The 14,128-nt window shown below is 43.5% G+C and overlaps 1 protein-coding gene and 1 long non-coding RNA gene across 2 annotated transcripts in view; one reads left to right on the top strand and one right to left on the bottom strand.

Annotated features, from left to right (window-relative positions):
* dpy19l1l (dpy-19-like 1, like (H. sapiens)) overlaps positions 1-14,128 on the top strand; it is a 196,285-nt gene that overhangs the window by 47,677 nt on the left and 134,480 nt on the right. The window lies entirely within an intron of this gene.
* On the bottom strand, positions 3,445-4,554 carry LOC115373377 (uncharacterized). The gene is made up of 3 exons (XR_003929532.1): positions 4,441-4,554; positions 4,287-4,363; positions 3,445-4,205 (listed from the first exon to the last, which is right to left on the bottom strand). It is a non-coding gene; the product is annotated as an uncharacterized LOC115373377 (long non-coding RNA).

The raw sequence follows: 14,128 nt of genomic DNA on the forward strand, positions 1-14,128 counted from the left end.
AAAAATTCTCTCAAGGATGGTGAGTCTTGATGCGCCCTCTTCAAGGAGTTCACCCATCCTATTCAAAACTTCCTGTTTGCAGCTCTTTCTGTTGCTCTCAATCTCTCTCTCTCTCTCTCTCAGCAGATGTTTTTTTTAGTGAAAGCTGTTACTCAGTGTTACCACATACATTCAGTTACCACAGTCAGCAAGTTTTCTTTAATCTTTAACTCAGAAGAACAGTTTATTTACCAGTGTCCCTGTCTTTCTTCTTGCCCAATGGTACAGTCAAGGCCACCACACACCTGCCATCTCTGGCTCTACCTGCAGCAGCTCCTCAGTGTTTAACCAGCCACTGGTCCACAAGGAGATAGTTTCTTTATCCCTTGGTGACAGAGAGCCAGCAGAGGCCCAGTCATAATGAAGCCACCTTGGTTTAGGGTGCTGATGCCGATGGAGGACGTGGACAAGAAAATAATTAATTCCACAAACAGCTGTTGATGGATCCTTGAAGCTCATCTTGAAAATGAAAATAAATTGAACCTCATGAATGGATGACAAAGCAAGGCTTGTGGAGCCTCCAGCTGACCAGTTAAAGGAACACTCCAACGTTTTGGGCAAAGATTTGAAAGCTTCCTTCTTTCTTTCGGCTGAATTTGGAGGGGACAAGTGGCATATCCCTCGCTGCCCAACATCTTCCAGAATTAATTTTGTCATTGATGCGAGGAGTGGATAGCAGCAGATAAACAGGACAACAACAGCAGGTTTTTATACTGTTTCATCATTAACTACTCATCTATGTTGAGAGTCATGTTGAGACTTTATATCTGGTGGAGATCAGCGCTGCCTCTGAGACATATTTAATTTGATGTGTTTGCCAGTACAGTTGACCAAATATCTGAATTTCCACCCTGGAACCAGCACACACCAAAGCTGTCAGTGTATGTGTGTGAGTGTGTATAAGTGAGTGTGTGAGAGAGAGATAGAGAGAGGAAGAGAGAGAGAGAGAGAGGGAGGGAGGGAGAAAGAAGGCGATACTGGGTGGTCAATTTAGTAACACAGTAATTATGTTTATATGGATAGTCCTACAGAGAGAGAGATGCATTTGTTTGTGTGTGTGTGTTTTTTCCAAATATTATAAATTTGCTCTGCAGTCGGACTTCCGGTGAGGCACGAAGCAAGATGGCAGCACGGTACTGAGCACCGACATACAACCCTCTTTTTTCATGTTTTTTTCGGGTTCAAAGACAGTCTTAAATTAATATAAATCTGAGTGACGACGTTACGGGTGACATGGCCTCAAAGAATAATCCAGCCCCCACCAAGAAACAAGATACCAACCGACGAAACCAAACTAGCGATCCACCAGAGGATGTGGCTAAGCTAATCAAGCTAACGCTGGCTGCCAAGATGAAAACTTTGCAAGAGTCCGTAGCACACAAGCTAGAGGAGTCCTTGGAAAAAGCTCTGGAACGAATACAGAAGCATATGGGAGAGAATGGCGACATTTTACGGTCGTTAAAAGAGCAAGCTTACATCCATGCTAAAAAATTCAGCACGGTCTTCAACAAAATAGACAGCATCCAGACTAGCTTACATAAGAATGAAAAAGACACCAAATCCTGCCTCGCGGAGATGACAAAGCTACGAAAGAAGCTAAACGATCTGAAAGACAGATCTCAGAGGAATAATGTGCGTCTTGTAAACTTACCAACCAGTGCGGAGTTTGTGGTTTATAAAGCACTAAATGGTTTAGGGCCAAAATACATTTCTGATCTGCTGCTAAATTATGAACCATCCAGACCTCTGACGTCGTCTGGGACAGGTCTGCTTTCTGTCCCCAGAGTCAAAACTAAACATGGAGAAGCAGCGTTTAGTTTTTATGCTCCACATATCTGGAACAAACTCCCAGAAAACTGTAGATCTGCTGCGACTCTCACTTCTTTTAAATCACAGCTGAAGACTTTTCTATTTGCCGCTGCCTTCCATTAAACCACATTAAGGTTTAATATTTTACACTGCACTGTAACTTTTAACCTCCTTTAACTTTAGCTTCTTTTTATTAATTGTTTTTATGCATATTTTCTTGTGTTGCTTTTATATTGTTTTAATGCCTTTCTCCTTTTAGCTTCTATTTATTAATTGTTTTTATGTATGTTTTCTTGTGTTCTTTTATATTGTTTTAATGCCTTTATGCTCTATGTAAAGCACTTTGAATTGCCTTGTTGCTGAAATGTGCTATACAAATAAACTTGCCTTGCCTTGCCTTGCCTTGCGGAGGGTGACGATCCGAGAGGCTACCTCCAGAAAATGCTACCAAAGTGGATTCCTACGCTCGGGATCTCCCAGAGCGGTCAGACTGAGATCGATAGAGCACACAGAATCTTCTCTAACAATTCCAACAACACTTCAAGACCGCGGACCATGATCTTCAGGCTCCTGAGGTACATGGACCGGCAAGCGGTCCTGGAGGGCGCGAGGAAGGCTAATCCTACACTCCCCGACGGCACCTGGCTGCAGTTCTTCGCTGATTACAGCCCCGGTACAACACAGGAATGGCAGGAATACAAGAACATCCGTGCCAAGCTGCGACAGAGACGGATTGACTCCTTTCTTCTTTACCCAGCGATCCTGAGTGAATTTCAAGGGGAGACGGATGTCATTTAACTCAGCAGCGGAGGTGACAGAGGCTTAATCTCAGTCTCCTCCATAAACCCTGAATCCTGAGCCCTCACTGACTTACACTGTGTTCCAACTTATTATGCAATTTGGATTTCAGTGCCATAAACATTTAATTTTTTGTTTTTCAATTAAACTCATGGCTGGTATTGTGTCTTAGGTCTCTTTGGGTCACTGAAATCAATCTCAGACACCTGTGATAATTAGTTTGCCAGGTGAGCCCAATTAAAGGAAAACTACTTAAGTAGGATGTTCCACACTATTAAGCAGCCACAGGTTTCAAGCACCATGGGGAAGAGAAAAGATCTGTCTACTGTTGAAAAACGTGAAATAGTGCAATGCCTTGGAAAAGGCATGAAAACATTGGACATTTCTCGCAAACTTAAGCGAGATCATCGCACTGTTAAAAGATTTGTGTCTGAGTCAGAGCACAGACGGGTTCGCTCAGATAAAGGCATAATTAAGAGGGTTTCTGCCAAACAAATCCATCGGATCATGAGTGTAGCGTGAGGGAGGCTAGTACATGAGTATGAGACAACGCCACCTGGGGAGTTTCACCCCAGGAAATTCTTAATTAAAGGGCTAATGCACAGGGGGCCACTCAGGTTCGCAGCATCACAGGCAGAGACGGTTTCAATAAAGAAATGTTTATTAACAAAAAAAAGAAATAACAACAAATAGAGCACCAGGGTAAAATCACATCACTGTTTAAAAAGGGGCTGGTAGAGGGACAACAGTCGGACAGGGCTGGGGCTTACCATGGCAGCAGGGGAGTAAAAAAAAAAAGGGAAAAACAAAAGTCCTCAAACTATGCACCCGTGTCACTGCACACCAACCAAGAAGGGAACGTGAAGGAAACACCACCACCAGGAAACCGGGCTGCTGCCGGGGGCCTCAGCACCTGTCCAAAGAGAGGAATGGAAGGGTTAAAACTACCAGCCGCTTGACCCCTGGTGCATCTCTCTAAATAAACAATATAATTGAAAAAAAGGAAACAAAAACAACAAGCAAACAAATAATTTGTTCAACAGAGAAGAGAAAAATAAAAGAAACCCCACAATAATCAATATAAAAAAACATTTAACTTAACAGACAACAAACCAATAACAATTCACTCAAACAAAACAAAACAAAGAAATAACTCAAGGCAACTCTCGAATGACTAAACTTAAAAGCAGATTCCCACTCTGCAGGCGCTTCTTTATTATAGGGCCAGCCTCCGGGGTGTGGGGTCCAGCCATGCACTGCCTTCGGGGACAGAGCCGGTCCTTATCACCACGGGTTAGCGGCTCGCAGCTCCGGCGGCTGGCCGGCGACGTAACCCCGTGAGAGGGAGCACAACACATACAAAAACAGAGCCGAGCCAAAGCAGCAGCCGATCTTGGATCGGTAGCTGAAAAACACCAAAAAAATTTAGCACAAACATAAAAATTGTCCATGAAACGCTAAATAATAGTTGGATAGTAAATTTAGCGTGGTACATACCCTCAAGCTGTGCCACAGTGCAACCTCACTGTGGAGGACGGGAGTAATAAACCGTCAAAATGCTGCAGCAGGAAAACACACCATAAATATTTGCCAACAGGGAGCTTTAGTGATAGCAGCACCAAACAGACAAGACGACTCACCAAGTCGACAGACAACCACGCGACATCGGGCCTCCAGCAGCGCAGTCCGTCCGCCCCTGGACCAGTGGTCAGCCACGCTGCAAACAGGTGGAGACCGTCACCGAGCTGCCTGCTGCGCGTCCAACAGCAAAAGAAAAACAGCACGAGGCCTTACCTGAGTGGTAATATGACCCTCGTCGACCGCCACGCCAAACACAAGCACCAGCTGCCCACGGTGCTGCAGCTACCCCGGAAAATGCTTCGGGAAAGAGGAAGGCCCAGGCATGGGCGCACCTGGCTTATATAAGCTCCGCCTAAGGCTTAAGATGGCACAACCTGGCACAGTGCCACACAGTGGCAAGGAGGGACCGAACCACTTGCCACAAGAGCAGCTGCTAAAATGCCTTTACAGACCAGCAAACAGGTATTTGAAGCTGCTGGTGCCTCTGGAGTCCCGCGAACCTCTCGGTATAGGATCCTCCAGAGGCTTGCAGTTGTGAAAAAACCTTCTATTCAGCCACCCCTAACCAATGCTCACAAGCAGAAATGGTTGCAGTGGGCCCAGAAATATATGAAAACCAGTTTCTAGACAGTCTTATTTACTGATGAATGCCGTGCAACCCTCGATGGTCCAGATGGATGGAGTAGTGGATGCTTGGTGGATGGCCACCATGTCCCAACAAGGCTGCGACGTCAGCACGGTGGTGGCAGAGTCATGTTTTGGGCCGGAATAATGGGAAGAGAGTTGGTTGGCCCTTTTAGGGTCCCTGAAGGTGTGAAAATGACTTCGGCGAAGTATGTACAGTTTGTGACTGTCCACTTTCCTCCATGGTACAAAAAGAAGAATCGTACTTTCCGTAGCAAAATCATCTTCATGCACGACAACGCACCATCTCATGCCGCTAAAAATACGTCTGAGGCATTGGCCTCCACGGGCATAAAAGGAGGAAACCTCATGGTGTGGCCACCATCATCCCCTGACCTCAACCCTATTGAGAACCTTTGGAGCATCCTCAAGCAAAAGATCTATGAGGGTGGGAGACAGTTTACATCCAAACTGCAGCTCTGGGAGGCTATTCAGACATCCAGCAAAGAAATTCAACCAGAAACTGTCCATAAACTGACAAGTTCAATGGATGCAAGAAATGTGCAGGTGATATCAAAGAAGGGCTCTTATGTTAACATGTAATTTGGCCTGTTAAGATGTTTTTGATTGAAATAGCTTTTGATGATGAAGTCAACAAATGACCATTTTCAGTTCTTTAGCCTACAACCTACAAAATGTTTTGAAAATCTGTTGTGCATAATAGCTTGGAGCAGTGTATTTACTGTTATCATTTTGAGTTTTGTTCAATAAAAATCAAATTATACTCTAACTGTTGGTGACTTGAAAATTATACTGACTGTCATTTTCATTAACTATTTAGGAAAATTGTACAAAAATATCATTTGCCTAATAAGTTGGAACGGAATGTAAGTAGCTGCACCTGGAAAGTGATTGAGTGCGTGAGGCTGCAAGGGGCTGAAGTACTATGAAAAGGGAATGGGACAGCCCTTTGTTTGGTTGTCAACAGCGATGCATCATGTTTCTCACAATCGCAGCTTTGGGACTATTTTATTTTTATTTTTTAAATTTTATTTAATTATTTTTATTTTCTTTTTATTTCACAAAAGGCATTGATGAGCTTGCCAAGAGATAAAAAAACAAAAAAACAAAAAACAAATATGCATTGCCTTTCTGCTTATTTCTTTCGTTTCTGAAGGCCATCTTATATAAAATATTATACTCACATGAGAACTTCTTTTTTGCGGCGTCACTGCTGATTGCACTCCATGTTTTTTGTTTACAAATTCGCTCGTTTCACTTTGCTTTTATAGCAGCCACCAGCTGCTTTCCCCAGGGGATTCATGTCATATGTCACAATGCAATGAACTATGGGTAATTCCCTAACGCTAAAGCTGTGTCCCAATTCAGGGTCTGCATCCTTCGAAGTCCGCATTTGAAGGCCAGTTACGTCACAACACTGCGCGAAGGCCTGTCCCAATTCATCCAAAGTCGAAGGATCCTTCAAATTCGCACTTCAAATGCGTCCTCCTTTTCAGCCGTTGGTAGCTGATTCGGAGGATGCACTGCGACTATCCTTCTTGGGCTCCCGTATCCCAAGATGCTTTGCGTGCTGCTGCTCAGTCGAAAAAAGTTAACTGAAATGGCAACGGCGGCATCTAGTATATGTAAACATTCAGATTTCACTATCATAAAATATTCAGTTTTTACTCATTTGAACATCCAACGCCATATATGTTAAACCAAAACCCCTTTCTTTACTGTTTTGTCTTGTCTGACGGAAAGAAACGTTATCTTTCTGTCGCCAGAGTTTGTTGTAGGGATGAGCCAGATACTCGGCTGAAACGAGTATCCGGTACGGATACAGCACTTTTGCCGAGTACGAGTATGATCCGAGTAATATGAGTCAATATCCGTGCTCGTGATGAATGAAAATCTTCATTACGTAGCTGACTGTGTCCATGTTGTGTGATAGGACAGTCACACACAGCGCCCCTCCCCTACACACACACAGAACAGCGGTGCGCTGCTCACACACAGCACACAGGGACAACCTCAGCTGTCACTCTCTCAGGTGTAACAGCTTACATCGCGTCTCTCTTCAGTAGATTCAGGTTTTTTCCAGCTCGCTCTTCCCTCGGTCTGTAATCACTGACAGTCAGTAGAGTTTCTGCTGAACTTGTTTGGTAACAGACGCGCTGCTTTTGAGCAGAGTTAGGGTCAGGGGTTAGGGGTTGGGGCCGAATGCGACTGGCGTCGCGTCTCTCACTGCCGACACAGCGCTTTTTTTTTTTTTTTTTTTACCGTCTTACCGGCTGGTTTCTGATATAAAGTCAGTTGGAAAACTTTGCTCGTACCGACGCGGTACAGAGTCATAGTCTTAACACACATACATCACTTACACACATACATTAGCTGAACACACAAAGTACATTTTTATTTTGATTTTATTTTGACTGCATGTACTGAGAGTCAGACACTTTCTCACTGTAGTTCATAAAAAATCAATATAGTAGTAGTATAAATATTACAAATTAAGCTATATATCTATATACATTTAAATATATTTATATCTATATCTATCTATACATAGATAGATATAGATATATATACACTCTCTCTGTAGTAGGATACTTCATAATTGCCTACTGCATGTGTTGTATTCATTGATGCACTTAAGAATATTCATGCTTTATAAAAAGCTTGTTCTGTAAATAGTTTGTTTACTATTGTGATCAAAAACATTGATCTGAAGCTTCTGAGGCTGTTCTGTAAATAGTTTTCCAATAAACAATAAATGTAGCAACTTCTGATCAACCTGTATCAATTTCAGGCTTAAAATAACCTACCAGTCAAGCCCCACCATTTCCGGTCAAACTCAGCCATCTTCCAGGTTAAGGCCCACCCACTTCCGGTTACGGCCCCGCCCCGGATACGGATAATGTAGATGGTTAAACAGATACAGATACAGATAGTGGTGTACTCGCTCATCCCTAGTTTGTTGTCATGTTAACGGCGGTTACGCAACCAGGAAATACTCCGAAGGCTAGACCGTCCCATTTGGTTGACGGGGAGGACGCGTCGTCCGAAGTCCAAGTCCTCCAAAGGCCGTGGACTTCGGAGGACCCGGACTTCGAAGGATACAGAGTTCTATCACCAATATACAGCAGAAGTGCAATGTAACAGGCAAACAAGAGAGCTTAAATATTGTATCATTTAATGTGAGAGGAATGAACTCTCCCTACAAAAGATAGCTGTTCATCAGCTGATCAAAAGTTTAAGACCACAGCCTTTAAAAGCTCAAAAAATGTGGATTCAGTGTCATTTTCTGTCAGGTATCCACACTGTCATGACCTCCTGATGGCAAAGGCAAAAAAGCTTTCTTGTTAATCACCTCAAAAATTCATTTCGGCATGCTTGATGCTAGTGTTTCCAGGAGGCTAGTGGGAATGTTGCTCCAAGTGGTGAAGATGGCTTCACGGAGGGCATCCACTGTCGGAACTGGTGTCCATTTTTGTAAACTTCCCTTGCCATCCAACCCCAAATGTTCTTAATTGGATTTAGATCAGGGGAACACGCAGGATGGTTCAAAAGAGTGATGTTATTTCTCTGGAAGAAGTCCTTTGTCAGGCGGGCATTGTGAACTGCAGCATTGTCCTGTTGAAAAACCCAGTCATTACCACACAGACGATGGCCTTCAGTCATGAGGGATGCCCCCTGCAACATCTCCACATAGAGAGCTGCCGTTTGACGTCTTTGCACAACCTGAAGCTCCATTGTTCCATTGAAGGAAAAAGCCCCCCAGATCATGATGGCGCCCCCTCCACTGTGCCGTGTAGAAAAATCTCAGGTGGGACCTCCTTGTCATGCCAGTAACGTTGGAAGCCATCAGGACCGTCAAGGTTAAATTTTTTCTCATCAGAGGATAAAACTTTCTTCCACCTTTCAATGTCCCATGTTTGGTGCTCTCGCGCAAATTCCAAACAGGCAATTTTGTGCCGTTGAAGGAGATGAGGCCTTTGAAGACATTTTTTTTGTTCTTAAAACCCTTCTCTCACAGTTGCCATCTGATGGTTATGGGACTGTAGTTGGCACCAGTGACAAGCTTAATTTGGGCCGAGGATCGTCCCATGTCTTGACGGACAGACAGCTGGATCCTCCGGCTCAGGGCCGGTGACATTTTTTTGGGTCTACCACTTTCCTTTTTTGTTCCATAACCCTCAGGATCTTATAAGAAGTTTAAATTGACTGTCTTACTGCGTCCAACGTCAGCAGCAATGGTGCGCTGCGAGAGGTCTGCTTATGCAGCTCAACAATCCAACCGCGTTCAAGGAGAGAAAGCTTTTTGCCTTTGCCATCAGGAGGTCATGACAGTGTAGATACCTGACAGAAAATCACACTGAATCCACATTTTTGCAAAGATTTGGGCTTTTAAAGGCTGCGGTCTTAAACTTTTGATCAGCTGATGAACAGTCTATTTCAGTTTAATGGTTGTTTGCAATAAATAAATGAAACTTTTAAATTGTACTTTGAAAAACTATATACATGTGGCTCAGTTCCCTCAGAAAATGACTTTACTGATTTTTTTAGTAATTTGGGACTTCCTACATTGTCATTAGAGGATACAAAGTTACTCGACTCACCTATTACGATAGAGGAATTACTTAAAGCTGTTAAAGCTACAAATAAAGGACGCACCCCAGGTATAGATGGTATTCCCGTGGAACTTTATTTGGCACTTTGGGATATACTTGGACCAGTATGGTTAGAGACAATGAATTATCATCATGACCTGATCACAGTCATACCTAAGCATGGTAAGGACCCCTCGGAGTGTGCCAACCATCGTCCTATATCCCTGATAAATGCTGACCTTAAAATATTCTCTAAAGTTCTAGCTAGCAGACTTGAGACAGTAATTGAGAAAATAGTTAATCTGGATCAAACGGGATTTGTGAAGGGGTGTCTAGCCTCTGATAATATCCGCAGGCTCTTACATACACTACTCACAAAAAGTTAGGGATATTCATTTTCGGGTGAAATTTCAGGATGAACCTAAAATGCATTATAACCTTTACAGGTGAACTTAATGTGACCTTCTGTAAACTTTTGAATGCACATGTCCAACTGTTCAATATTTCAGTACTTATTGAACAAGTTGCTGTTCTCTAACAAGGAGTTTAACGGCAAAATTCACAACAGGTGTTTGATCCATGAATCGACCAATAAATTTCCTGGTTCAATTAGAATTGGTATTTAAACAGTCCTCCTCATTATGCTGTTCACATTTTGACATCATGAGACCAAGACGACACCTAACAATTGATCAGCAGCACCTCGCCATTGCGAGGCTTCAAACAGGATGTTCTCAGACGGAAGTGGCCACTGAGCTTAGAGTGTCACAGAGTGTCATCAGCAGGTTGCAACAGAGATACAGAGAGACTGGAAGAGTCACAGAAAGGCATAGAAGTGGACATCCTTTGGCCACATCCCACACTGATGACCGCTTCATTGTGAACAGTGCCCTGCGGAACCGGATGATGAATGCCACTCAACTCCAGGCACATTTAAGGGAGGTGAGAGGCACCCAAGTGTCACGTCAGACCATTCGAAACCGTTTACATCAGCATGGTCTGCATGCTAGACAACCTGCAAGGGTACCTGACCACACCACCAGGCACAGGTGTCATCGTCTTGCATGGGCCAGGGAGCATGTACGCTGGACGAGGGACCAGTGGGCCTCAGTGCTGTTCTCTGATGAAAGCCGATTCATGTTGAGCAGAAATGATGGCCGCCAACAATATTGGAGACGTCAAGGAGAGCCCCATGCATCAGCCACTGTTGTCACCAGACGAGCCTTTGGTGGTGGTGGTGTTACTGTGTGGGCAGGTGTGTCTAGTCAGTACAGAACTGCCCTACACTTTGTGAATGGTACAGTGACAAGCCCATACTACCTGAATAACATCATTAATCCAGTCATTGTGCCCCTGCATGAACAACACAGGCCTAATTTCATCTTCATGGACGACAATGCTCCAGCTCATCAAGGTCGTATCATTAGGGAACGGTTGCTGGAGACTGGGTTACCGCAGATGGAGTGGCCTGCACTTTCTCCAGACCTGAATCCCATAGAAAACCTATGGGATCAGCTGAGTCGCCGTGTAGAGGCTCGGAGCTCTGTACCCCAGAACCTCAATGTCCTGAGGGCCGCCCTTCAAGAAGAGTGGGATGCCATGCCTCAGCAGACAATAAATCGACTTGTGAACAGCATGAGACGTCGTTGTCAAGCTGTAATTGATGCTCAAGGGCACATAACAAGTTATTGAGACACTGACATTTTTTTTGTGGTATACCCACCACTGTTGTTGGCTTTTGTTTCAATAAATTGTTTGAGATGAGGAAATCACCAGTGCATGCTTCTACTTAAATGCCCTGCTTTCATGATATAATATCACTGTAGCGTGAACTTTTTACATTTTCCGTAAATTTCACCCGAAAGCCAAATATCCCTAACTTTTTGTGAGTAGTGTATATTGAGTGAATCACATGATATCCCACGTGAATGCGGCTTATTATTTCTCGACGTGGAGGGTCCTGAAAGAGTTTAAGTTTGGTGATAAATTCATACGTATCATTCAAACACTTTATGCCAATCCATCAGCCCGCGTCTGTGTGGGAGGAGGCTTTTCAAATTTATTCGACATAGGACGGGGTACAAGACAAGGAGACCCTCTGTCCCCTTTGATCTTCACTTTATCTATCGAACCACTTGCACATTTAATTAGGAACTCCACACAGATTCCCCCCATAACAGTTGGTGCAACATCACATTCAATATCGCTTTATGCGGATGACACATTACTTTATTTGGCAGATGTCCAGCAGACTCTGCCTTATGTCTTAAAGGTGCTGGAGCGATTTGGATATTTGTCAGGATACAAAGTTAATCTCTCAAAGTCAGCACTCATGCTGATTAACACAGACCAAAGCAAAATATCTCTTCCTCCTCAGATTAAAGTTTCGAAGGACAGGTCATTTAATTAGAAATCAGAATAAGTAATTCTTTATCAGATGTGGCTAAAACAAATTATTCATTAATTCTGAAAAAAATAGAGGAAGATGTAAACAGGTGGAGACACCTACCAGTGTCCGTTCGTGCACGAACACCAGTCATTAAAATGAATGCTCTACCCCGTATTAACTTCATCAATTTGATGCTGCCACTTGCACCCCCAATAGGATACTGGCAGAAATTAGACGCTTTACTTCGACGCTATGTCTGGAATGGCAAGCGTCCTGCACTAAAGTGGTCCGCACTTCAGTGCAGTAAAAAGGCAGGGGGATTGGCATGTCCAAACTTTAAGCTGTACCACTGGGCATTTATGTTAAAAAGTCTTAGTTATTGGTTTGAAGATGACAAAGTGTCTGCCTGGAAAGGTATAGAGCAGGGCTATTCAATTACAAATTCAGTTGGGCCAGATTTTTAACCGAGACCTTAAGCTGGGCCAGACATTTTCCAGACATTTAAAACGGCGGTTTTCATCGTCAATTTTTCGTTTAAGGGTTGAAAAAGACATACTTTTGAGCCGCTAGCATCAGTAACTTTCAAAACAACGCGCTGCAGTGTGAAGCCCAACACACACCGGCCGCGTATGACGCGCGTCAAACAGCCGCCCCCATTATTTTCTGTGTATCCGCACACCGGCGGCGGCTAGACGCGCGTTGACGCGCCGCGCCGCTACCGCCACTGTCCTATTTCCAGCGTCGACGCGCCTGAAAAAGCGTATTTTTTCCCTTGCGGATGTCAATCCCAGCTTCCGTAGCTGCTCTTCTTCTCTACTTCTGTAGCTCTTTCCTGTAGTTTAATTAAACTGTCAGTCAAACAGATCTAGTTTACATTACAAATAAGCGCTCTGCTGGTTTGAAGGATATATTGCGGTAAACATGTCCGTTATATGCACCGTTTTTTTTATGGTTTTCCATTTTAAACATAACTGAAACTACCGCACTACTTGATCAATAAGCTACTGCCCATCACTGGATATTACGTTATGGTAGCACAGACAATGCTGGTTGATCTGGCTGATTTGTCTTTTTTCCATGGTATGTAGTTTTTTCCCAGTTAACGCCGATTGACGTTCTACAGTGCGACGCTTCCAGTTTGTGTTGGGTGCGTCAGGTGACGCGCGTCACCTGACGCACCGCGACGCTACGCTGCCAGTGTGTGTTGGGCTTGAGTTGGTTGTGTGTTGCTAGGCAACGTGGAGTGTTGCATTCACTTTCTGAACTACTGCAGGGATTTCGAGTTCATTCTCGCGAATGTTTTTCTCTGCTTTTTTGGTTGAACCACGAGCTGGGCCACTCCGGAATTGCTTCTGGGCCGCATGTGGCCCGCGGGCCGCCAATTGAATAGGCCTGGTATAGAGCAACATTTAATAGCACCTACTAGGTTGCAGGATTTTCTCCTTATAGGTATATCTTCCAAAAAAAGTGGTTTGTATTATCCAATTCTGTCCCATGTGCTTCAGGTGTTAAGAACAGCTGAAAATTTGTAAAGGCTAAAAATGTCCCCACTATGGAACAATAATCATTTGCTAATAGGAGGGAAACCATTTATTAATAGAGAATGGGAAAATAAAGGTATTAAAATGCTCCAGGACATTAGTGGGGCAAATAATATTCTTGACTTTCAAGATCTTGTAGCGCACTATGGTATTAACAAAAACTCCCAGTTTTTCTATTTTAGAATAAGATCAGCTTGTAAAGCCTATCGGGTTCCCTGGGGAATAGAATTAAAAGACCATCCCATCTTGGAATGGATTCAGAAGGCTCCCAGAAATATAGTTTCATATATTTATGATAAACTAAACTGAACTGAACTGGGGGGTGGAGAGGTGGTTGTTTCTGGGTTAAAATCTTGAAAATATAAAAAAGGAATGTAATTGGAATGGATTTGTGTTATTTGAAACTCAAATAAAAAGTTAATAATAATAATAATAAAGAACAACTTAATGTAATTAACAAATGTGGCACCAAACCCCATCTTATCCAGCACCGACCACAGATAAGACCATTCTGCCTTCATGCCTTCATCGCATCCAGTGACAACACAGTAGCAGGTGAACCTGTAGTAGATGCCTTGTCTATAATGTGTAATAGTCTCCTAACATTATCAGAGGCCAATCTAGTCCCAATAAAGCCTGTTTGGTCACAATGTACTAACCTAGTCATGTGACCTTGTAAACGGCGTGCGAGTATCTTAGCAAATATTTTGAGGTCAGAATTAAGCAATGAAAGC

This window comes from Myripristis murdjan, chromosome 16, assembly GCF_902150065.1.
Source record: "Myripristis murdjan chromosome 16, fMyrMur1.1, whole genome shotgun sequence".
Lineage (NCBI taxonomy): Eukaryota > Metazoa > Chordata > Actinopteri > Holocentriformes > Holocentridae > Myripristis > Myripristis murdjan.